Source organism: Protopterus annectens, chromosome 17.part0 (assembly GCF_019279795.1).
Source record: "Protopterus annectens isolate FY-2018-M chromosome 17.part0, PAN1.0, whole genome shotgun sequence".
In the NCBI taxonomy this organism is placed as follows: domain Eukaryota; kingdom Metazoa; phylum Chordata; order Ceratodontiformes; family Protopteridae; genus Protopterus; species Protopterus annectens.
The window spans coordinates 498599543-498625556 of NC_056751.1; the positions used below are offsets into that span (position 1 = coordinate 498599543).

At 34.9% G+C, this 26014-nt stretch overlaps 1 protein-coding gene across 1 annotated transcript in view; it reads right to left on the reverse strand.

Annotated features, from left to right (window-relative positions):
• The window catches only part of SHANK1 (SH3 and multiple ankyrin repeat domains 1), a 3668399-nt gene that overhangs the window by 1954207 nt on the left and 1688178 nt on the right, over positions 1–26014 (reverse strand). The gene's annotated exons all lie outside the window — the stretch shown is intronic.

The window sequence follows — 26014 nt, forward strand, 5'->3', positions numbered from 1 at the left end:
ATGTAAAGTTGACATGTTTTCTCTTACTTTTTCATAGCTGAATGTCTGGATTAGTGCCCTTAGCTTAATTTAAAAATGAAGTTTCTTGTGTAAGCATGTGTGTTATAAATATAACACAACACAGTGAAAGTAATGAAACATTTTCCTTTAGAAAATAAATGTTCAGTGCAAGTTGAGAAGAATGCAGCTGAGGGCAGTTGTATATTCTCTTCTTGTGTTGCCATGGAGACAAGCTAACTACAAGTCCAGGCAATAAAATCTCAAAAGCTCTAGATGTTTGCTGAGAGAAATATAAAATTAAAAAGTACAAGGGCAAGCAGCTTAGTAAAAAATAAAGTTGGAAATTACTGAAGTGAATAAGAGATAGCAGTTATCCTGACACCTAAATACTACAATGCATTTACTAGAACAGTGCATAATTTTGTTTTATTTAATAATAGCCAGTGCAATTTTTCTTAAGGCTAAAAGATAATGTTTTTTGAAAGCATACAAGCTGGTTTTCACATCTGGGAGGGTAATAAAGATAAGACAAGAACAGACTGTAATTAGTTTAAGTAGGATAACAGGCTGTAATAGGCACTTTAGCATAGATAACCTTAATTTTTTCAGGTAATGATTGTTGGTGCAGCTGTCATTTTGAGAGTCGTTGCTATCCAGAAGGTTAAACTTCATTATTTGAAGAGGCACATATTTGTGTGCATTTGTTTTAAGTCAATAAGTTATGGGACTGTTCTAGTGGTGTTTTTTGAGGTTTTCAAAAGTCTTGTAAAATGTGACAAAGGTTCAAACAGAAATAACAAGAAACAACTGTATAAAGGATCAACTTGCCAAACATTAGTGAATGTATATAACAAAAAGCTGGAAATAGGCATTTAAATAAGCTGGCATATATAATACATGGGTATAATAATTTCTTGTCATAGTGGCTATACTATCCATATTATTTTTGAATGTGAATGGCCTCAGAGGTATAGACAAAAAGGTAAGAGTACTGAATTATATTAAGAAATGCAGAGTGCAAATAGAAGCACTACAGGAGACACATTTGGAAATAAGTGAGCATGTGAACTTAATAAAAAAGGATATCAGTATGGGTATTCAGCAGAATATCAGGTACAAATGAAAAGAGGAGTACTTACACTAACAGTTAGCAGAAATGCAATAATGATAGAAAAGTGAAAAAAGATAAAAATGGAAGATGTATGGTAGTAAGGGGCTACTGGCAAGGGAGGGAATAAACTATCATATATTTATATTCCACCTAAAACTGCAATTATGGAGCTTAAGAAAATTTAGGAGAAATGATCACATTTCAGTAGTGAATATTACTTATAGGTGGGGACAGAAACTTAATTTGTAATACTGAGGGTGTATCTGGAGGACATAGAAGAGAAAATATAACAAAAAGAGTGTACATTTCTGAAGACCTTTATGAAACTATTTGATATGGAAGACATGAATTCAGTAGTAGGAACTCGGACAGAATTTGCATACTATATCCCAAGGTACAATAATTGGCCTAGATGAGACAGAAATTATATTTCACAGGAACGTGTGTATTTAATTGAAGGCTTTGACTCTTGTCCAATAACTATTTCAGATCATGTGTCAAAAACAACTAAGATAAAGATGCAGGGTAATGGAGTAAAAACAAGCCACTGTCACCTCCCACCTATCTGTTAAAAAGAAGGGAAGTTAAGGAATGGATAGTGGACATTTTTGGGAGTTATTAGTGAAAATAGAAATATCTTCAGGAGTCATAGCTTGTGAGTGTGATAAAATGAAAGTGGGGTTTAAAAATTAGGTTTGGAACAGACCAATTTGTCCAAGGACATCTTCAAGTGGGGTTAGATAAATAGAGTAGGAATTAGGAGGCTAAGGGGAGGATAGGGTTAAATAGAAATGAGGGATGATTGGGAGGAAATGAGTTAAGGGTAAGGAGGCACTTAAAGGGGTTTTAGGCAACTGTAATTGGAATAGGAGTCACATTTTTGATGTGAACTTGCAACCCTCCCTCCCTCCCTTTTAGCGGTGATTGCGGTTATTTTTCAGTTTGGGTAGAGAGAAAAAGAGGGGCAGGCTTGCCCTCTTCTGTTCCCCCTCTGGTGGTGAATGTTCAATTCAATAAGTTGGGAAAGGCTAGTGACCAGTTGTGCTGCTTGATAAATAAGCTGCTCATTTGTTTGGAGGTAATTCAGTAAGGAAGTGAGTGGTACACTGCTTCATGAGTAAGTTTGTGGAGGTGTGGATGCTGCTTATTGATCAGGATGAGTGGGGTCATGCTGTTCTATGTTAATGTTACATGGATGTTATTTTTACCTATATTATGTTTTGGTTGAAATTAATGAATATTGGTTAACAATCATGTTTATGGAAGTTTAATAAAGGTTGTCAAATGTCATTTGGTGTGGTGTTTTTATTGAAGGGGACCGGGACTATAGGATGGAAACAAAAGAAACAGATTTATGATTAAGAAGCAACAAGAATAATTTGAAGACCTGGCAATGCTTAAAGTATTGCAGATTAAGGGGAATCTCACAGAACAGGAAGATGCACAACAGTAGAGTGCTAAAGAGAAAATAAAGGAATATCTGGAAAATATGCATTAGTTTAGAAAGATTGCAGTTAAGCAACAGTTTTCTCATAATAACTACTGAGCACAACAATGTTTAGCACCACAATTTAGATAACAGAAAGTTGAAAAGGCTATTGCCAAACAGAGGAAGCTTATAACAAGAAAAATAACCAGACATCCTAATTTATGAACTTATGATCATACGAACAACTTTACACACAGTAAATAGAATAGAAAAAATAGAGAATCATCTAACCTATAAATTAATAAATATAAATATAAAAATAACAACTGACTTCCTCCCTATAGTAGGCCAGGGAGATAATGTGAGGTACTCGGAAATATTAATGTAGACATAATCAGTTTGTTCAACTTATAATAAGGATTCTGAACACCTGTTTAACTGTTCTTATTCATAATAACTCACTGATGGTCTTTCTTAAGATGTTGCGTACTAAAAATATGAGACACATTAATAAAAATCAGAAGCATGAGTTAAGCACTGTTAGTCTAATGGAGAGTTTGAAAGGTAGTTTGTTCGTCTTTCAACAAACCTGGAGTGCGTTATTCCATGGTAGAATGTTTTAGGGTTATATCATTAGATCATTTTTTATTGGTTTCGAACGTTTTGTCCATAGCTAAATATTTCAAATTGTTATATATAAAGTACACAATAAGTTCTGTACATAAATGTGATTTCATTATACCTGTACTTTTTCTCTCTTATATAAATGCCTGATTTTAAATGAATATCTATTAATAGTAATGGATTGAATAATCCACTAAAGAGGGTGTGTCTGTTCAAATACCTGCAATTACATAAAGCTCAAATAGAATTTCTACAAAAAGCATATTTACTTAATAAACATGTAAATAAACTTTCATTAAATAATTGTTTTGTTTTTAGCAGGTTCTGGCTTTTGAGCTAAAAAGAGGCACCATCATTTTACAGAAGAACTCACCATTAATACCTAAAGTAAAATATGTCTATGTTGATAAAAATGGTATGTTAAGCATTGTTATAATTGAGTGGAACAGCAAATTGCATATATTGGTGAACTCATGTTGGATTCTAGGGGTTGGAGCTAAAGATGCAAAAAATCACATAGATAGTATAGCCTATTACATGAAAGGTGAAGTCATAAAGACTGGTGATTTTAATTGTATTTTATCTGACAAACATTCCACTGCAGATAGAATGCCAAGAATCACATCTTGAGGCAAACACTTATCACATTTTGCATATCTAATGACTTTAAAGGGTATATATGAGCTAAAGAAAACAAACACTTCAATTTACCCATAGTTTCATAGGTGTGTACAAGGCTAATGGCCCTGGATCCTTTAAAAGCCTAGCCCATAGAATCACCCTGGCATCATGCCACCCAACCTTAGTTCCCAGTGCCTCTGTCAAGTAGAGCCACTGGAGTGATCCCTGGGGTTAAGTTTCTATTTCCTATACACTCATCAAGATTTCTCTTGAAGAGAGCCATTGAGGTGCTCTGTTTGACATGTATGGGAAGTCTATTCCATAGCATGGGCAGTCTCTGGGTTATGAACCTGTCCCTCCAGCTTGCTCTTTTGATTGTGCTAATGAGGTTAAGGTCTCTGGAATGTGTGGTGTGGAGGGATTGGGATTTCTTTAGATGTAGCATTTCTAACAGAGCTGGGTCAGACATGACTTTGTAAATCAAGCAGATTTAAAGCATTATACATATAGATATGGAACACAAACAAATATTAATAAAATTTTGTCACAAACAATCTGTTAACACATATCAGAGAAGTTTCAATGGTTTCATGTCTATTATCAGACCATAATGCTATAATTTGTGATAGTATTTTATGACAAAATCAGATGTGGAACGCTGTGGCCTGAGAATGAAACCAAAAGTTCATCATCAGACTGTACAAACAACAAAATCAGTCACATATATATATAATTAAGCATAATTAATTAATTAAATATAATGTTACATAATGATATATCAACACAACATGATAATACAACAATATGAATAAAAAACATGTAATACATGCATAAGATACATTCAATAGCTGATATCATAACATTATTTCTATATATATATATACTTAAAAATTCTAATTTAAATAAATATACATTTTTCTATCTAAGTCAATGTATCGACCTGTAATTAATAAATACATAGCAGCATTACAATCACATTCAACAATCTCATATATAAAAATCTATTAATTCATTTATTAGTAATTATATACAGTATATCAAATATATAAAATAAAATATAACATACAACAAAATCCTGGCATCTAAAACAAAATTAATTACAGATTAATTAAATTTGAACAAATTAGAAAAATGTATATTTATTTAAATTATTATTTTTAATTTATTATATATATATATATAATAATATATATATATGATATATGAATGATATTGTATCTTGTTTGTACATTTTTTACATCATTGTGTGTATATTGTGTTATATCAATATCATATCATCCATTATCAACAATTATAATTTTAATTAATTTATGCTGGGTATATAAGACTGTGCTATTTGTTTGTTCTCTGTACAGTCTGATGAAGCCCTATTGGCAGCCACAAGAAACCAGTGAGAAACAGTGACTAGTAATGTGGTAATGTGACTGAAGGCATTAATGATGTATTGATGTACTGCCTGCTAAGTTAATTGATGTGTACCTAATATTGATAATATGGAATATGGGATGAACCTGAATCACTAACTGATCTAAAATAACAATGTAAATCCAATCTCTATCTTATCCTGTCAGACCACAGGGCAGGATCTGTACAGGATCTGTAACAAGTAACAGTTCAGTAAAGGTCTAGTTTCTCTTTAACATAAACTACTCACAATAACTCTAATAATTAAAAAAGAAAGTGCTCCTGTTAATGGGAGGATGTTACCCCACAGCACCTAGACAGGAGGTCTCTTTCCCTATACAGTCCCCGGTTCAGAGGGGGTTGATTAGTGATCTACACTCATATATTTCACCAAATATGAGAGTAGAAGAATAATAGGAGAAAAAAAAATTTAACTGTTTGTGAGAGAGCTTTTTGAATGAACTAAGGACTGACTGCAATTATTATATAAACACTCTTGGACAAGGGAGGGCCTATTGTAATATGAACACATATGATTATGTGAGTAGTATGAATTTATTACTGAATATGGATAACTCCTACGAGAGTATGGAAACCCACCCATGAGACCCATTGTCTCTGGACGTTTGTTTACCCCAATGATATAGGGATAGATTGTATTCAAAATTAAATCTGAGGAACATACTGAGATGGATGCCCAGTTCATCGATACAGAGATGAGGCCTGCTATTGGGACTTGATAGATTAGTGGAAGGGAATATCAGATTGAATTTGTTAATGTTTTAACTGGAGGGGGTATCCCATATGAAATGACAAGAGCCAAACCATATTTTGTTCCTGCACGTTAGACGTTCCAAGAAGAGAAAGGGTGACTAAGAGATTATATAGTATTAGAATAGAAGTATTAGAATAGGAGATGATAGGACTTATCATTTGTAAAGAGTCAAGAGGTCCATCACATACTTTTTTAGTAATTCAGACCATTGATTGTAATCCTAGAGGTGAGAGGTGACATTGAAAATTTGACTTTGGAGCGAGACTGGGTGGATCATATAAGGTGGAAGCTGATTTTCCCACCAGGGTTAAATGATAAGGTTAGCCTTCACACCCTCTGAAAAAAAAGAGACTTAGGGGCTTTATAATAGTTCAATTAATTACTATAGTTTTATTTTTGGAACGGTGCTCTTCTTGTGAGTATTTTTCGTTGTTTGATAGTATTTTATGAACTGACAATTTAAAACATTACAGGAGACTACCAACATAAGTTATTAAAATTAAAGGATTCAGGATTTGGTATGTTACATATATCAGAAATTTCCTAGAAATAAACATGAATGGTGAAGTATCTGGCATTGTTCTATGGGATTCACTAAAGGCTTATTTAAATGGAAGAGTTGCAAGCTTGTATATTAGTATAACAATAGAATGGAACAAATAATTGAATACACTACTGGTCAAAATAGACACACTAAAGTTAAATCTAAAACAAAATGACATTATCAATCAGTCTAATCTTAAAACCTTAAATGCAAAACATGTTGACATTGCAAATTATAAAGTTTTAACAAATCTGGAAAAAAAATAAACTTCAGGCACATTTAGTACAGGCTTTAATCTTGCCTAAACTTGCACTTAGATCAAAGAAAATGAATAAACTTAATCATATCAAAGAAATTATAACACACAAAACACACACAAAATGATAATAAAAAGAAGATACAGTAAAGGTATTCTTCAGGGCTTTAAAATATTTTATGAAAATATAAATAATAATACAAATAACTTAGATAATGATGATATAGTTGAAACTTTTCTAAGGGAAAATATATGTAATAAAATAAAAAGTAAACAACTAAAAACTGACAGACCATTCACTTTAACAGAAATAAAAGATCAATAAAAAAGTTAAAAAATAATAAGACGCTGGACTTAGATGGCCTTATACTAGATCTATATAAAATACTACCAGATGATACAGTTAAAGTATCAGGTCTACAGAGAAATTAAAACAACTGCTGAAGTGCCTTCATCATGTAAATATTTCCTTATATCATCTATTTTAAAATAAGATAAGGATCCTACAAAATGTTCATCCCACAGACCTGTTTCACTTTTAAATGTGGACTATAAGATATTCATGTCCATTTTAGCTATCAGAATTAATCTACTTATACCCAAACTAATTCATAATGATCAAACTGGATTTATTTTAAAAAGACAAGTACAGGATAATATAATAAGAATACATATAATAATAGACTATGGAAATAAAAAAAAGAACTTTTGATCATTAGTCTCGATTTAGATAAGACTTTTGACTTATTTGATTGTTATTCCAATTGAAGTTAGAATCTTGTTCTTATTGGATCTAATACTAACTGAGGGGACATCAACATAAGGGAACATCAACTGCTGTCATCTCACTGCATGCACCTACCCATATGTCTCACCAGGAGTGTCCAAGTAGGTATTAGAAAAAAAAAAGAAGAAAAAACTGGAAATAACTCTGATGGACTTACTTAATGATGGACCCTCCCAGCTAACCCTCATTCTGGTGATGAGAAATAAATGGGACAGTTGACTGTTTAAGGGGGGGCCGATGATCAACATAAGTTGTATAATTTCTCACCTGAGCTAAATGCATTAATTTCTAAGTTATACAATAACTTTTGTGCTTATGTTAAAATAGGTTTGTTTCTTTCTAATTCCTTTAAATTATAAAAAGGCACAAAGCAAGGCTGTCCATTATCACTTTTACATTTTGCATTAGTTCTAGAACCATTTGCTAATAGTATTAGACTCAATAAGAACAATATTCTAACTTCAATTGGAATAGCAATCAAATGAAATACCTTGGTATAACCATTATGTGTTATAGAAAAGAAATGATATAAGCAAACCTTCAATAGTTTGTTATAAGTTTAGTCAGAAATTGGAACACATTCTTCTTTACCATGGAAGAACGATTAATGCTGATTAAGATGGTAATTCCCCCTAAAATATTATTTCTCTTACAATCTTTATTACTATCTCCACCAAAAAAAAAAATGATGAAGAAGATAAATAATATTTTACTTACATTTTTTGGCATTTCAATAAACCAAAGGTTTCCTTTAACTGGCATGGAAAAGGATGGGATAACAGTGGAATAGGATCCCCTGATATTTAATTATATGCTACTTCAACAACTGTAAAAGTTATGTCTTTGTGGATAAATTCATCTTATGAGTCAAAGTGAAACAAATACATCAAGATATATTATTAGTAATATTATTAGGATATAATAAATATATCACAACCAGTCATAAACAGTCCCTAACAGTTTTATCTGGTTATTAAAAGATTTTTGCATAAATGGAATTACACCCTCTTCTGAAATTCCCTTTTTAAATATCATCATTACTCTTTCCAAAAAGTTATACTAAGCATTATATTAGTGACTTCATATTTTCTAGGTTTCCAATTGCATGTACAAATGACTACTTAGAAATGTGTAACTTCAACAAAATGCTAGTATTGAAAAAACAAAGAAACTTAATTTATTGGCATTAATTCTTAAATGGTACTGATATATATACTGTTGAAAATTAAAGGTCCAAATAGAATCAAGATTCTGAGAATTGGTTAATTTTACATATATTTTCTACTATGTTATTTACTTTTGTGTAACTATTGTAAAATTGTCTATATCCTGTGGAGCTTTTCTCCTCGGGCCTCCACTGAAAACAAGCTCTTCCAGGTCCAGTGGACTAACCCAGCCATCAAACTGTAATAAATAAATAATTAGGTAATTCCTATTGGCACCTGTTTGTTTGTGTCTTTTGGCTTTTCCAGGTCAGGGGTCACCACAGCGGAACTGCGGTCCGCTAATGATTGGCAGTAGAGTTTTTACGTGCTGGCTTGCCAGGCCTAATGCACAACCTTCAATGAAGGAATGCCCATTCATGCATGTCGCCACACAGAAGACGCTCTAACTGAGAATCGAACGAGCAACATCTAACTGTAAGGCGACAACACTACCGCAGCACCACCACCGCATCACCTACTCCTCAAAAATGAATAATGAAGACTTCTCTGAAGAAAACAAGAAAATAATATTAAAATTTCCAGGTAAAACTACATCTTCCCTATACTAGAAAATCTTTGTTTGGAAATTTTTACACAGAGCCTTTGTCACTCCTAGCAAAATTGCAATTACATATAAATGAAATAGAATTAAATGCTGGAGATGTGATTCTGAAATAATAGCTGATTAGGCACATAGGGTATATTCATTGTTGGAATGCAATTAAAAAAATTATTCAAGCTATATATTACATTAGATGTAATATTTCTAAATCCTTAGTTTTATTTAATGTTCTGATTCCTGAGATAATTCTAAAAACCCAAGTGCCTCTTCTTTTGTCTGTTCTTGCTATAGCCAGAAAAGTAATTACTAAAATGGGAAAAGTAAAGTTACCATCTGTTTTGAATTTATTAGTTTGTCAAAATGTGTTTGCAGGTTTGCAGTAGTGAATTGCATACTATAAAGATGAGAACTTCTAATATTATACATTCATATAAATCTTGGCTTAAACTTAAAGACTTGCAAAAAATATGTAAATTGTTCTTGATATACATAACTTTGATGTATTGATCAGCTGTGGACCTATGTGGATAGTTTGTTTTATAATTGATTTGTTTACTTATTGATTTCAAAACAAATAGAAAAAAGAAACTGGAAGCTCTTGTTTTTGGATACGGATAGCAAGAAACAAGGAAGGATATGGTTTTAGTCTATTTAGTTAATATATAGGCCAGGCATATTTCTATCATCCAGAGGACGAGTTGGGATCAGTAATTAAGAAAGAGTTGAAGGACTTTATCTGGAAGAGGAAAAGGGCAAGAGTCAAGTGTGAAAAGTTGATCCTTCCAACAGAAGGAAGATTATCTGATTTGAAGGGATATTTTTAAGCTACACAGTTATGGCTCATATTCAGAACTTAAGCAGAAATCTGTAATTCAAAGTGGAAAGAGATAATGATGATACAGAGGTTTTCACGAAATATGAAAAGAGTGTGATTTTGGATGCAGATCCTTAAGGAAAATAAGAATAGTCATGTATATATCTACAATCGTGGGACTGCACACATATCTGCTGACTTCAAAAAGATCCAAACAAAGTGAAAGTTTTGAAACATGAGGAGAAAAAATCTAAGATGACATCCCTGCTTAGTCAAGCAGAAGCACATCAGTGTCAGGCGGGAATGGAAATCAAACCAGTAGTAGATAAAAGTCAGGTAGCAACTGAATGTGCCAAAAAAAAAAACAAAATAAAGAAAATAATATGAAGGATCAGATGAGAAGCCAAGAAATGTGGAAAATGCATAAATATCATTGCAAGTATATGAAACTCCTGGAAGGACTTCATGTTGATCAGGATTGAAGGCAGGAATGTTTAAGGAGAGGCGAATTCAAACCAAAAGATGAAAGGTTAATATTGGTGGCCTAAGATAGTGGGCTACATATTCATTGATTTACAAAGTCCACTGAACATGTGGGAGGAACAGACAAGTTCAGGTTTTGTAAAACAGAATTAGAAACAGTCACACACCTTGTTGCTTGTTGTGACATACTAATGGCAGAAGGACAATATACTGAAAGGCATAATAATGTGGCAAGACTGCTGCACTGGGGATTGTGCAAACATTATGGTACTGAAGTGGCTGAAAAACACTGAAAACATGAGCTCCAAAGCATCACAGAAAATGATGAAGACTACATCACATGGGATCACACATTACCAACAGTTCAAAAGACAGATGTGAGAAAATCCAGATATAGTGGCCCATGAAATGAAGACAAAAGTAGCATTGATCATTGAAATTGCTACACCCACTGACTACAGTGTCTTGCATACAGAGAGACATAAGGTCATAAAATATCAGGATTTGCAAACAGAAATAAGAGCAACATGGAAGAAAGAATCTACAGTCTCATAAGAAAGAATCTGCAGTCATATTTAGATATGTTACCAATATATGGAACTCCGCATGAATTGCAGGAGTCATTACTGGGCACAATGCTGGTGCTGTGAAGAGCACTTCTGGCTCACATCAAACATTGAAACAATACTAATTTAATGAACTTTAATTGTACTTTGACTTAGGAATGAGGTCCATTCCAGTCATGATATTAGAAACCCAAAATACTTGCATAAATTAAAAAAATTAAGAAAGAAAGAATATATTTATAAAGTAGCAGAAAGTATATGAAGTACTAAGCCAACAGGAAAATGGAGAAAGGGGATTGACAAATAAGGATGACTGCAATTAGGAGTACAAAGAATAGACAAACGGGGGGCTAAAACTTAATGGAGAAAACTGACAGAGGAACAAAGGCATTGGGAGCAAATAACTATAGAGGGAAAGGTAATACAATGGGAAAAGGCCAGGAAGTCATTTGGACTGCAAGCTAAGACTCCCTTTCCCTCCAAGGGATTGATCTCAGAGTACAGGCAAAGAGAAAGAGACAGGGGAATCCTAAGTGAAAGACTTGCTGTGGTAGAGTTTTTAGTTCCATCGAGAAGATAAGCTTCTGGTAAAAAGGATAACTAGTAGGACATACAAAATAACATATTGAACAAGAACTATAAGAATCAATCAGAGGAGGTTAAAAAAAGATTGATTGGAAGATTGCATACACAGCACAAGTTCAAACCAAGAAATGCTCATAGCTTGTAAAAACTTTAATAAAACATACAAATGTGCAGAGCAAACAGCTTTCGGGTACAACCCTTCTTCAGTGCAAAGAAATATATATGTGTTCTAACAGCTGTTTTATATCAAAAGACAGTGATACTGCAGGAACTTGTCATTTTGCTTGTTAAGAGAGATTGGATAATCAATTCACAAGGAAATGATGGGAGGACATATGCATGACTCCTAGATATGCAACAAAAAGTCTAGCAAATCATTTTTGCTTGGTAGTGTTTGCATAGGTAGTTTTATACCACAAGCAGACTCCAAAGAATTTTTACTCAGGTAGATGCCAAATGTTGGAGGTCTGATGGGGAAAAAGAGGTAACTGGAAACATATGTTTTGAAAGTGTAATAAGTTGGTAGACTTTAAAAATTCCCTACAGAGTACTCTGTCAGAAATATTAGGTGAGAAAATAGGTGTAACTAAGGAAATTATTTTTTAATGGGTTACAGGACCTGGATTGCCTAGACATAGTAAGGCCTTGTTGAGTTTAATTCTGATGGCTGCCGAAAAAGCAATTACTAGAAAATGGAAATCAAAGTCTAAACCAACTGTATTTGAAGCATTAAATATTGTAACAGAAATAAAAGAACCTAAAATAAGATACTTAAAAAGGGTAGGTGCAGATTACATAGAAAAAGATATAAATCATTGGAACAATATGTGTAGAATACTGTTTTAGAGGAGAGAGGGAAGGCAGGAATTGATCAATTTATGTAACTTTGGATTGATGATAATTATACAAAGGAATATATGAGATGTATAATGTTTTAAAACTGGGACCATGTTATTATCATTGTTTTTCTTTTTTGTAAATGTATGTTTGCATATGTCTTAAGGATAATTCAATAAAAGTGTTAATAAAAATCTTGGTCCTTTGGTCACTTATATTAATATTATTTTTCTCAATACTATACACTAAGTCATGCACACATATAACCCACTCCCAAAAAGCTTGGGAGTTCACCCTTCATTGTTCTACAGCCACATTGCTTTGGATATATTCCAAATCACCACCACCACCTTATGATTTCGCTGTTAAGAAATCTAATCTCAAACTTACCTCTAAATTGCAATGTGAGATATTCACATTGTTGTCCCATAATATAGAATAAACTATAATAATAATAATAATAACAAGGTTGCATATGATAAGCTGGTGTATACCTTGATCAAGACATGGCCATGGCCTCTACTCACACTCTATGCCTCTGTAAATTATATCTACCTCTAACCTCTTCAACTTCAAACAAGTACTAAAAGACTATCTAAATAAATGGCTCTGCCCCTATACTACCCCAAACTGAACTATTACCTTCCTCCTTCCACCAATAGCATTCTTTGACTATGTTCAGACAGAATGAATTAGTAAAATATATTTCTTAGAGAAAGAATGAATATATTTTTGACAAGGCTATATTATCTAGTCATCCCTCTATGAACTGAATCTTGTGAATACTTAATTTACTGAAACTATTTTATTTTTTTTTTCAACTTTTTATAGCTGCTCAAATATTTGCAATATCTATGTATAGGTTCACAATACAAGAACTGAAGCTGAATTTTTACTTAGTTAATATGTCATTCTTCTTTATTAGTCTTTGTAATAACTTTATTTAACTGTAACCATATTATGTCAATCTGGAGCTTTTCTTCCTAGTCCTCCACTGAAAATGGGATACTATCCCAGTCAGACTTTCCAGGTAAGCAAATATTACATTCCCCAACATAGAAAATGTCAACAGAATTCTTGATTCACTTCAACAGTCATTTATTTTTATGAGACTAACTTACAAAAAGGTTATAAAAAAGACAACAAGGCAAGCTAGCAGTGAAAATTCAGCTTGGTTAAAATATTATAAATTGCTGAAAAGATTATGAATCAAAACTTTTTAAATAATACCGAACAATTATTCTAAGGATAACACCTTATGTAACGCTAACAAGACTTTTTTTTCTTATTTTTGTCTCCCATAGCTGACCACCAGCAGACCCCAGTGGTTCTCACTGATTATTATGTCTACCTGTCCCACCTGGCCTCCCTTGGACTAGCTCCAATAAGGGTTGGGCCAGTAAGGAGATCAATGGATCTGAGGTCCACATTGTACTACTGCTCAGAGTGTTTTTATAAATATAACTATCCCTATCTCCCACACATGTGCAGTAACACTTTTCTGGTGGAGAGTGCAATGGGCAAACTGCATTAATCCACTCCTCATCTCCACATGGAGATCACATCAATAAACTGTCATACTCATTCTGAGGAATCACTCCCCTGTGATTTCTCCAGCCTGAACTAGGGAAATCTAACCTGTATACCCAGTGCATGCACCATTCCCTTCATCCCCATAAAGATGGGCATGCCAGTTCTCCTTGACAGCACCCCAGAAGCCAAACCACTAATCAGATCCTAGTTTCTGGGGCCCTCGTCAGGATTTTATTTGTGCCACAGCACTGGTTTGTACATAGTGACCTTTCCTGCAACATTAAGCAAAGTTATAAGCTGGCTACTATAAATATGACAATTGTGCATGCAGTTTTTCAGCCCATATCCATCAATTTGCTACCAGCAATATCCTAAAATGTCTAGAGCTACATATTAAAGTTAATCAAAGAAAGCATATTTTACCCATAAGTTAGCCTACAAATGCCCTTCACTTCAAACAGTTTGTACTTTTATCTGCATTCTTTATTTCCTTTCCTCATTTTAGTCTTGTAACCTATACCTTTCTCATTACAAAACTTTGGAATTCTCTTCATGAACCTTCATAAAAGTCCAAAATATCAGTTTAAATACCTACACAATGCATTGTTTTGAATTATAGGTTCATAGGTTCATAGATTAGTACTAAGCTAACTGCCCTTGGGAGCCATTTTAAGCCTAGCCAATTATCCCTTGTGAGACTCAAACCCTGCACCTTGTGTTTGTAAGGCAAATACCTTAACCATTAGGCCATACTTCATGGATTATTAGTGTTAGCTGATCCATTCATGTGCTCCAGCAAACAGAACCAGATCAGACATTGTTTTAATAACCAAACAGATTACTTCAATGTAGCCTATAATTGGGAGGAGGAGGAGGTAATGAGGATTCATGAAGCATAGCTAAAAAATTCAGGTTTCTTAAACCCATGACTTTTTTAGTAAATAATTATTGTACCTTTCAAGTTCCATCAGGGTGGCTTGTTTAAGGCTAAAATGCACTGCTGTTTTCAATAATAGGTGATACTTTAAATAGAACACCAGTAAGGCTAAGAGGTTGAAAATGCTCTATTCCTGGTGTAACCCACCTGACCCTTTATGAACTGAAAACAGTTCAGTCAATAAAAGACATCAGATATGATAGGGTGTGTTACAAAGCTAGTGAGTTCCAAATGCTAGAAGACCACTGTCTCAAAGCTGGGGAGAAGCATTGTGTAACATGTGTACACTGCCATTCACATTTAAACTCAAACATGAGCTCATGTGAGCAGCTGGGGAGAGAGTGGAAGGGAGCAAGAATGGAGATTAAGGCAGGAGATGTTTAGGTTTAGTGAAAAGGAGGGGTGTTTCAGGTTAGGGAGCAGAAATGGTGTTTTAACTTTGAATAGGAGGGGTTTAATGTTAGGTAGAGGGAAGTGAGTTTTAGGGTTAGGGAGCAGAAGGGAAGCTTAGTTCAAAAGAGTGGGCATGCAGTTTTAGACTTAGGGAGTCATTTAGGAATTTAGATTTAGGGAGGTGTGGAATTTTTAGGGTAAAAAGTCAGAAGATTTGGGTTAGGAACTATGAGGTCATTTTAGGGTTAGCTTTAAGGATCTGGTAGGGCTGTATAGTTTTATAGGACTGGAGTTTTGGAGGCTAAGAAGATACAGGAGATCAGGCCATTGGGAGTTTAAGCATTTGCTTTTTCAAACAAATGGCATGGAGCAAATGTATTGTGAGCTACAAGCAGGTGAGCACTTATAGCAGACTCAATGTGACTCAGGTTTTAAATTTCAGTTGTGACCACTGTCACGTATGTCATTTTATAAAGGATGTCTCCCAAATCTCTGTGACATACCTACATACGTCTTGCTTACTGTAAAGTCTGCACATCCTTTATGTCCTACATAGGTCATGTAGTAACAGTCTACTGATAATGTGTTACACTGACAGTTTCAGTTCTAAATTTTTGATGTAATTACAAGTGTATAACTATGGCTAGGATTCAGAAAAGTATCATCAACAGTGCTGTTAGGACAAAGCTATATTGCCCAATAGAATGACAATGACAACGTGAAATTCAGAAACATGACAAAGTTAACTTGAGCAACATCTCTTCAGAAGCTGATTATCATGTCTCCCACTGAACACTATAAAACATATGTCACCAGATTGAGTTTTCAGAAACTTGAAATTCATAACAGTGAGACGATATAATAGAATTTCTAAAAACTCAAACATTAAAAAAACACACAAAAATCAATCTGCAGCAACCACACCCCCTGAAAATTAATATACCAGCTCTGACATTGCGCTACATTGAGGAAGGCGGTAAATGTCCTGAGCATCGCTGTACTACAATCTCCATTCAAAAGCTTGAGTTTTCAGAAATATATATGTGTGTGTGTGTGTGTGTGTGTGTGTGTGTGTGTATATATATATATATATATATATATATATATATATATATATATATATATATATATATATATATATATATGTATATATATTTGAGTGTGTGTGTACAGTGGATATAAAAAGTGTACACACCCCTATTAAAATGCCAGGTTTTTGTGATATTAAAATATGAGACCACAATAAATCATTTCAAAACTTTTCCCATCTTTAAAGTGACCTATAACCTGTACAATTCAATTGAAAAACAAATATGTTAGGGGAAAAATATAAAAAATAAAAAATGTACAATACGCTGGTTGCATAAGTGTTCACACCCTTAAAGTAATACTTTGTTGTGTGTGCACATCCTTAAATTAATACTTTGTTGAAGCAACTTTTGATTTAATTACAGCATTCAGTCTTCCTGGGTAGGAGTCAATCAGCATGGCACATCTTGACTTGACAATATTTGCTGACTCTTCCTTGCAAAAGTGCTCCACATCTGTCAGATATCTCTTGTGCACAGTCCTATTCAGGTCACCCCACAGATTTTCTATTAGATTTAGCTCTGGGCTCAGCCTGGGCCTTTCCAAAACTTTAATTTTCTTCTGGTGAAGCCATTCTTTTATTGATTTGGATATATGCATGGGGTCATTGCTATGTTGAAAGGTGAAATTCCTGTTCATCTTCAGCTTTCTATCAGATGCCTGAAGGTTTTGGGTCAAAAGTACCAGGTATATGGAACTGTTCATAATTCCCTCCACCTTGACTAAAGCCCCAGTTCCAGCTGAAGAAAATCAACCCCAAAGCAGGATACTGCCACCACCATGCTTCACCATGGGGATGGTGTTCTTTTGTTGATGTGAAGTGTTGTTTTTACGCCAAACGTACCTTTTGGAATTGTGGCCAAAACGTTCAACCTTGGTCTCATCAGACCATAACACATTTTCCCACATGCTTTTGGGAGACTTGATGTATTGTTTTGCAAATTTTAGCTGGGCCTGGATGTTTTTCTGTGTAAGAAAAGGCTTCCGTCTTGCAACCCTACCCCATGTCCAGACATAAGAAGAATACAGGAGATTGCTGTCACATGTAGTACACAACCAGTACTTGCCAGAAATTCCCGCAGCTCCTTCACAGTGTTGCTGTAGGTCTCTTGGCAGCCTCCCTGACCAGTTTTCATCTTGTCTTTTCATCAGTTTTGGAGGGAAGTCCAGTTCTTTGCAACATCTCTGTTGTCCCATATTTACTCCATTTTTAGATGATTGTCATCACTGTGTTGCATGGTATATCCAATGCTGTGGAAATTTTTGTTGTACCATTCTCCTGACTGATACCTTTCTACAATGAGATCCCTTTGATTATTTGTAAGCTCTCTGTGAACCATGGCTTTTGCTGTAGCAAGCAACTGAGTAAATATCAGGAAAATCCTACTAGGACAGCTGAATTTTATTTGGGGCTAATCAGTCTCTTTAATTGATGGCAGGTGTGTACCCAAGAAGACTGTATGCTGTAATTAAATCAAAAGGTGCTTCAACAAAGTATTAGTTAAGGGTGTGCACACTTATGCAACCAGCATATTGTACATTTTTTATATTTTTCCCCTAACATATTTGTTTACTTTTCAATTGAACTGTACAGGTTATAAATCACATTAAAGGTGGGAAAAGTTTTGAAATGATTTATTGTGGTCTCATTTTTTTATATCACAAAAACATGCCATTTTAACAGGGGTGTGTACACTTTTATATCCACTCTCTCTCTCTCTCTCTCTCTCTCTCTATATATATATATATATGTCTGGCACATTCAGGAAATTGTCTCAGAAAAAGAGTAACCCACAGGGAAATTCAAAAACTTAGCTCTCCTCTGAATCTGAATCAGAAGTCAGTGGAGAAATCCCTGTATCCATCAATTCATCTTCCAGTCCAGATTCAGAATCTTAAATCTCTTCAGAAAAAGAGGTATCCCTTTTTCCTGTACCAGAAACTACTTTATAACAAGGATCAATAGCCTGAATTAAAGCCTGAGCCAGACCCAATAAACTACTCCTGTCTATGGAAATCTGAGGAAGAGTAATTACATGTTTACTTTTCGGTTTCTTTTTGACAGGAAAAATGGGACCAAACATATTAGTAGTGGCAGCAGCTACTCCAGGGATGAGCACAACATTCTGACAAAACAGGGAACTCTTGCCTGTTCCCTCTTCCAGAACCAACAAAAGTGGCTCTCCCTTGCCAATTGAGGAGGGGTCTCTGCAACCACAGAGGACATGGCTAATTCCAGGTCCATAGGGGCCAGCGGGATCTGTGGTAAAAGATGAGCGGTCTAAGGTATAACTAACGGCCACAGTAGAGTCACACGCCTGTGGCTATATCAAATGGGTAGACAAAGTCTGTTTACTTACCTTTTCTTTTTGTAGCTGGAAGAAGGACTGACCATTGGACAAACAATTTGTTCCATGATCAAGCAGAAAATGCTGCCTCTTTCATGAGGAAAACAAGCACCAAAGATGATAAAACTTAAAAGTCTTTAAGGTCACCTTTTCACATAAAAACACAGTAAAAAGTACTTTAAAACACTTTGCCAGCCCCAAAAAGTAAAAACCATTGATTCACATAAAAAATAGTTTTTTATTTACTTTGAACAACTTTTAAACTGATAGGGAAAAAGAGCACTGCCATTTAAAAGTACAATGCAGTGTCTTGACAGTCCTTTAAAACACAAACTCCAAGCTTTAAAATACCTTTTCTGAACAGAAAAGTGTTATTAACTATACATTTTTAAATGTAAGTTTTTTCTCCAAAGATAACTTATCTGCCCACCAAAGGAACAGCACAAGACAAGTGTTAGTCCTTGAATCTCAGAGGAGTGTACTCTTTAACAGCAGAAAAGCTCTGAAATGCTTTATGCCCAAACCTGTCTTTTCAGTCAGCTCTGCTCGAGCTGACTGATGGTTTGGGCCTGTAGAAGGAGCCCTGAAGCTTTGGAACATAGTCATCTGTTATATCCTATGCAGAATATAACCCATCTAGCTAAGGTTAGTGCAGCAGTGATTAGTGTAATAAACATCCATGTTTCATGTTTCACTCCTCTTCCTTCCCTGTAAAGTACCTCAATATATACAGACATCATTGCATACTCTATCCTCTTACTCATGCAGGGATATTGAAAATGGATATTTATATGGTGTACTCATCTGCATGGAACTACATATCCAAACTAGTGCTGATTTTACATAATCTAAGACAACAGTGAGGACATTCTGTCTTGACTTTGCAGTAGATAGATACTGCACAAATTTCTCATACATCTGTACTTATAGTGTTAGGTCAAGTACTATGCTATTATATAATAATGGTTTGCCATTCGATTCCAAAGTATCAAGTTGATCTGTAGTCACGTGACTCCTTTCTGTCCATTTCTGTGTCTGTTTCCATATCGTGTATTTGTTCCATCAGCCGTACCATGGCTGCTTTCTAAGAAATTATTTTGTTTTAATTTTTCATTCTCTTATTAAACCAGAAGCATTGTCCAGGCCCCTATACACAAAATGCAAAACCCACTGCAGGAAAAAATAGTTTTCAGATCATTCACAAGAAGTATTGCAACTCACTTTGGACTGTCCACTTTTAAAGTCATTCCTAATAATTAACATTGCAGGGCAAGCAGCCTGAAGGGTTTAACATGCGACCCCTTTTCCAGCTAGCAGCTAAATGACATTTGGAGAATCATATAAGAGTGATCATTCTGTTTAGTAGAAGTGCACAGGTCATAAGCTCATGATGTCATGGAATCACACGGTTTGCTTTTGCCTGGAACTCACTGAGTTACCCTTACAAATGCTGATTATTTTTTAGACAGAATATCAAAAGGTGATTTAATACCAATAGTGCAGTTTAGTGTGCACAGCACTGAAGGATTTAAAATTCTAATGTGCAAAGCAATACAGGGTATAACATTCTGTCTCTTCTAAATATTTCAAAAAGGTTATTATATAAGGAACTTTTGAATTCAAATATTTGTCCAACCTTCGTATTTCTGGTAAAAAATTCCTACATTTCCTTTCAGTCTATATGCACTTGCAAATAACAGCACATGCAGCTGACAAATTATTTCTTTCAGCTCTGATGAAAACATCTGGCAAAGTAAGCACATTTTGTTTTTAGAGTTAATTTAATAGCTTGATATCACACTGGTAGAAGTCTTGCATAGCAGCTGTTAAGCAAGACATTTCATGTACTGAGTAAATCATTTTAAGTTGAGTTTCGCTGACTGCTTTACAGACACTGATGCATGCTGTACATTTCAAGAACAGTCATAGGTACATAGATTAGTACTAGGATACCTGCCTTTGTGGGCCATTTAAGCCTAGTAAATTAACCCACATAAGAATCAAACCCTGCAACATTTGTCTGTAAGGTAAACACCTTAACCATTATACGGACGTCCCATACATCATATTTGTTAATAGTTTATCTTAACATAATTTTGCCCCCACTACAGTACCTCCACTGTTCTACTTAGCTTCATTAATGCTGGTAATACAAAGCGAAATGAGGAAAATCTTTTTATCTGCTCTCTATCGTAATCTAGCCAAAGTGTTTGACATCATCTCCCACTCTATACTCTGAAAAAAAAAATCCAGTCTAAGCATGGCAATTCCCCCTCTATCTTGGTTTTCTATTTACTCTGTAATAGTTTCCTGGCAGTAAGAAGGCTGACCGAAATGTCATCCTTTATCCTTGTTACAGATAGGATCCCACAAGGATCCATACTAGGACTTACACTGTTCAGCATCTTTGTTACTTTAGTACAGTACATAAACAATTCTGCCATTATCTGCTTAGCAAATAACTTTGATTCCCTACAAAAACTGATTCAAATATCACACTGATGGATTTTGTTTTCAACAAACAAAAATCTACAGTCACAGACGATATCAAAGAAATTTTGGTTTTGTATGTTGATAGTTTCATAGGTGTATACTAGGCTAACACCCACTAGGCTCTTATAAGGCTAGCCATGCAACCTAAATAAGACCTACAAATCTGATTTATATAGTGGGTGATTTACTGACTACTTATGTCCATCAGAGGCATAGGCTCCAGAACAGTGGTTAGTTTCAGATGATCTATCCACTGGTCCAAATTGCACTTAAACTAAATAGGTTTTGAGGGGAACTCTGCTTCACATGGATGGGAGCCTGCTTCATCATACCCTATTTATGAAGCAAGAAAATGTTATGCCTTTTGATCTAATAGTTGTGATGATGTTTGTTTTACAGACATGCAAAAGGTTCAGCAAAACAGGGTCTAGGGATGCCTTGTTGTAAATAAAAAACGTACTTATATTTAACAATTGTTATTATTCAGAATAAGTAAATGCCAGATTACTTCCTATTCAGTGGTCTAGCTTTAAGCTTTGATCTCAATGGTATCCTGTCATTCAGGCCATGTCCATAGTCCCCTCGTAGTCTAACTATCCAGTTTGATTTCTGATGTCCCCTTTCCTTATATTTTCTTGTACACATCCTATTACCATAAACTTGAACAAATGAGAGACATCAGTGTCTACAATATGTTTGGATAAAGCACCGAGTGTATCACTTTTACATATGTGGTAATAGTGTTCCTTAATTCTATCTCTCAGTGCTCGATCAGTTTTACCAACATAGAATTTTGTACATATTGAACAGTGACCTAGATAGACCACGTGCATACTGCTGCACGTTGCAGCAATGTCAAAGCTATATGTCCTACTTTGATCAGGATGATAGAATGTTCCTGTACTATCAATATATTTGCAGGCTTAACAATGCCCACATGCAGTAGTACATCCATTATTTATACTGGATGACATTCCTTTTGGTAAACATAAATGTCTTTTAAGGGACTTCATGTTCTTGTATACATAAATTGGTCTCATCTACTATAGCCTCAATGTCATTGCCTGTAGTCAAAATATCCCAGTGTCTTTCAATTATATCCCTATATTTTTTGATGTCACTGGAATAATATAAGCATAATTTTACTATGTCGTTCTTCTGGGATGCAGTTTGTTTACTACCAGAATAGTGCTCAGCAAAATAAGGCTTAGCTCTACTAGATCTCTCACTGGAGACTAGCTCAGTGTTCTCAGCAATGTCATTACTTGCATAGCCTCAAGCTGTAAAATATTCCATTAGAGAGTTGGTTTGCCTGACAAATTCTGAATCACTTACTATTACTTGTTTACTGTAGGGGCCATTAATAATATGACATTGTTCCCAAACTGTTCTTGTTTATGAATGTATATAATAATTTAAAAGATGTTTATGTTTACCAAAAGGAATGTCATCCAGTGGGCATTGTTAAGCCTGCAAATGTATTGATAGTATTAATTAAGGAACACTATTACCACATAAGTAAAAGTGATACACTCAGTGCTTTGTCCAAACATATTGTAGACATTGATGTCTCTCATTTGTTCAAGTTTATGGTAATAGGATGTGTACATGAAAATATAAGGAAAGGGGACTTCAGAAATCAAACTGAACAGTTGGAAGCCAAATAGATAGTTAGACTACGAGGGGACTATGGACATGGCCTGAATGACAGGATACCATTGAGACCAAAGCTTAAAGCCAGACCACTGAAGAGGAAGTAATCTGGCATTTACTTATTTTGAATAATAACAACTGTACGTTTTTTATTTATTTTTATTATTTTAGGTACATTTACATATATATGTAACTTTTTATTGCTTGTTGGATGTTTATTATTCAGTATTTATATATAAATATATTGTACTGAACATTTTTAGTAATATGTCTTTAAGGAAGCAAAGTTTTTAGTCATGTGATCTTTTTAGTTAGTATATATAATGAGTAAAGAATTTTAGTTGTGAAATGCATCTGGTGAAGTAGCTTTGCTATGAAAGTGCTTATGCTTTTACATTTTGTACATTAAAGACGGATTTATTTTGGAAGCCTTTGGTCGTCCTTGGATCCTTCTGTGTATTTTCTGTGTTTTGTGACTTCTTAAGTGGACCCTAGTTCTGGTTTTGGTTGGTGATTGTTGGTTTTTGCATTTTCCAGAATTTCTTGAAGGTCACCCCTTATGAAGGAGAATAACAGTAGCAGACTTCCATCCTTATGGCACAAAGCCTGTTTTAAGACTATAGTATAGAATTACAACAAAATCGCCAAGTTTGCCACTAGCCAGAGGTCCTCTACTCACCATTGTTCCTCTCTCCACAAACTAAATTGGTTAGAACTACCCAACTACCTTATCTATACCCAACTCACTCTGGTCCACAAGCTTATTTTCAACCCCTCAATCTGTCCCTCCCTCTCCTCTGCCTTTAAAATGTATCTACCCAACAGAGTACTAAGGTCTAACAACCAAAATCTTCTTGAAATACACAAACTAGCTCGTCCACCAGGCAAATACCTTCTATCCTTTAGTCTGGCATGACTCTGGAACTCCCTACCATCACCCATTCGTGTTACCCCTACTAACTCTACCTTCAAAAAAACTCTTCATTCATACCTAGCCTCCCAATAGGAATGCTCTAGCTGCCACCCTACATAACTTGCACTGCTAACCTTCTTTCTCTCATAACTATATAGTTTACACTTTAAACTTCCATTCTGCCCCTTTTTGTCAATAAATAAATACAACAACTTTGTTGATCTATCCCCATCAACCTGTTTACTAATGTAGCCCACCACTAGTACGAAGCACACCCAATCCCACAGGGAACCCCTTAGTTAGACTGAACACTGTTCATACTTCAGTATTTGGGTCCCCTGTACATAGTTTGCACTAATATTATCTTCTGTTTTTTGGACTTCAAACCACCACAGGACTGCCCAAAACATGTCCTTGGAACCTTGTCATATGATTTCTTCAAATATAAGAACAGTCACTTGGACTCTTCTCATCTCTAGATTCCTCTCAACTATCTGTCTCACTGCAAACATTGGGTAAGTTGTGATACATCCTGATCTGAATCCCAACTGCTCATCTCCCGTCCTACTTCTACCTACTCTGCTTACTCATTTATCAGTCATATGACAGTTGTTGCAGTGCGTCGATGAACATCAACATACTAACCATACATGGTTTTGGCAGGAATCAATCCATGCATAAACAACTACTCTAGATTTACAATGATGGCACTGTTTATCGCAGAAATGTCTCTGTTAAATGAAATATTTTATCTATAATTAGTATAACCAAAACTTTCATTGCCAGTTTTTAGAAACTGTATGTTTAAATGCAATGTTTCTACTAGTACTTTTGTACATACTGTAACAAGAGCTTTGATTGTAATTTTGTTTGTAATTATTGTTTTGTTTTTGGAGCTTTTCTCCCCAGGACTCCATTGAAAATGGGTTCTTCTCAGCCCAATGGACTATCCTGGTAAACCAACTGCAAAATAAATAAATAAATAAATAAATAAAATAGTTAAATAGTGACTCCAGGGGTCCTGGCAAGTCATATTTTAGACTGTTCAGGTGGTCTCCTTGGATGTTTTAGAGGCCTGCTGTTGCTGTGGTCTTGGCTTTAGCAAGTGCAGTCAGTACATGCTCCCTAGTTATAACAGGAGGGGATATGTTTGAGGGCATTTCTTGGAGGATAGTTGAGGGTGAAACGGGTAAAGTTGGAAATGAATGTGTCCACTAACAGGTTCATTATATCACCAGGTTCAGTGAATATGGCACCATTAACCACCAGTTCAGCACATTGCTATATGCTGCCCTTGAGGTTTCCATATAGCTGAAGAAGGCTATATGATTATCTTTTACTTGCGAGTCTATCTTAATGTCAAAGGTGGCCTTGTTTGACCTAATTAGCCCCCTTGATTGCCTATTTAGTTTTGATGAAGTAGTTTTTATCTTTACAGGAATTACTTTTCCTGATTTTTCCCACACATTTTCTCTTCATTTTATTGTAAATTCTTTTTAGTTTGGGATGCCAAAAGGGTGGTCTGTCTTTGGTGTTAATTATGGGCTTACTTCTGTGAGATACACGAGACTCTATGCAGCCATTTACATGGTTCTACAGAGTTTCTGAGAGCAATTAAGTGTAGGCTGCTGTGCTCTCAGGGATTGGAGGAGCATTGAATTGTGACAAACATTTTGACAAACTATCACTTGCTGAAACGTCACTTGTTTGGAATAGTTCCATTCCAGTTACTAGTTTTACTGAAGTTATGGAGTTGATTTTGAAGTAAACAGCTTGATGGTATGACCTTACTATGGAGGACAAGACATTGTGGGGTGCAACATTCTCTCATATTTGTGAGTACAAGGTCCAGTATTTTGAAGCCCCTACTGGGCATATTCAGAAGGGTGTTTGTATTTACAAAGTCTAGGAATCTCTGTGCCTGTAGATTTGAGGCAGTGTAGAATTTTAAGAGGAGTAATTAAAGTCTCCTGTGAGTAGGGTATTTGGATAGTAAATGTCTCCAGTGGGTCCAAGTATGCATTGTGACCTTCGTAGGACATTAAGTGTGTC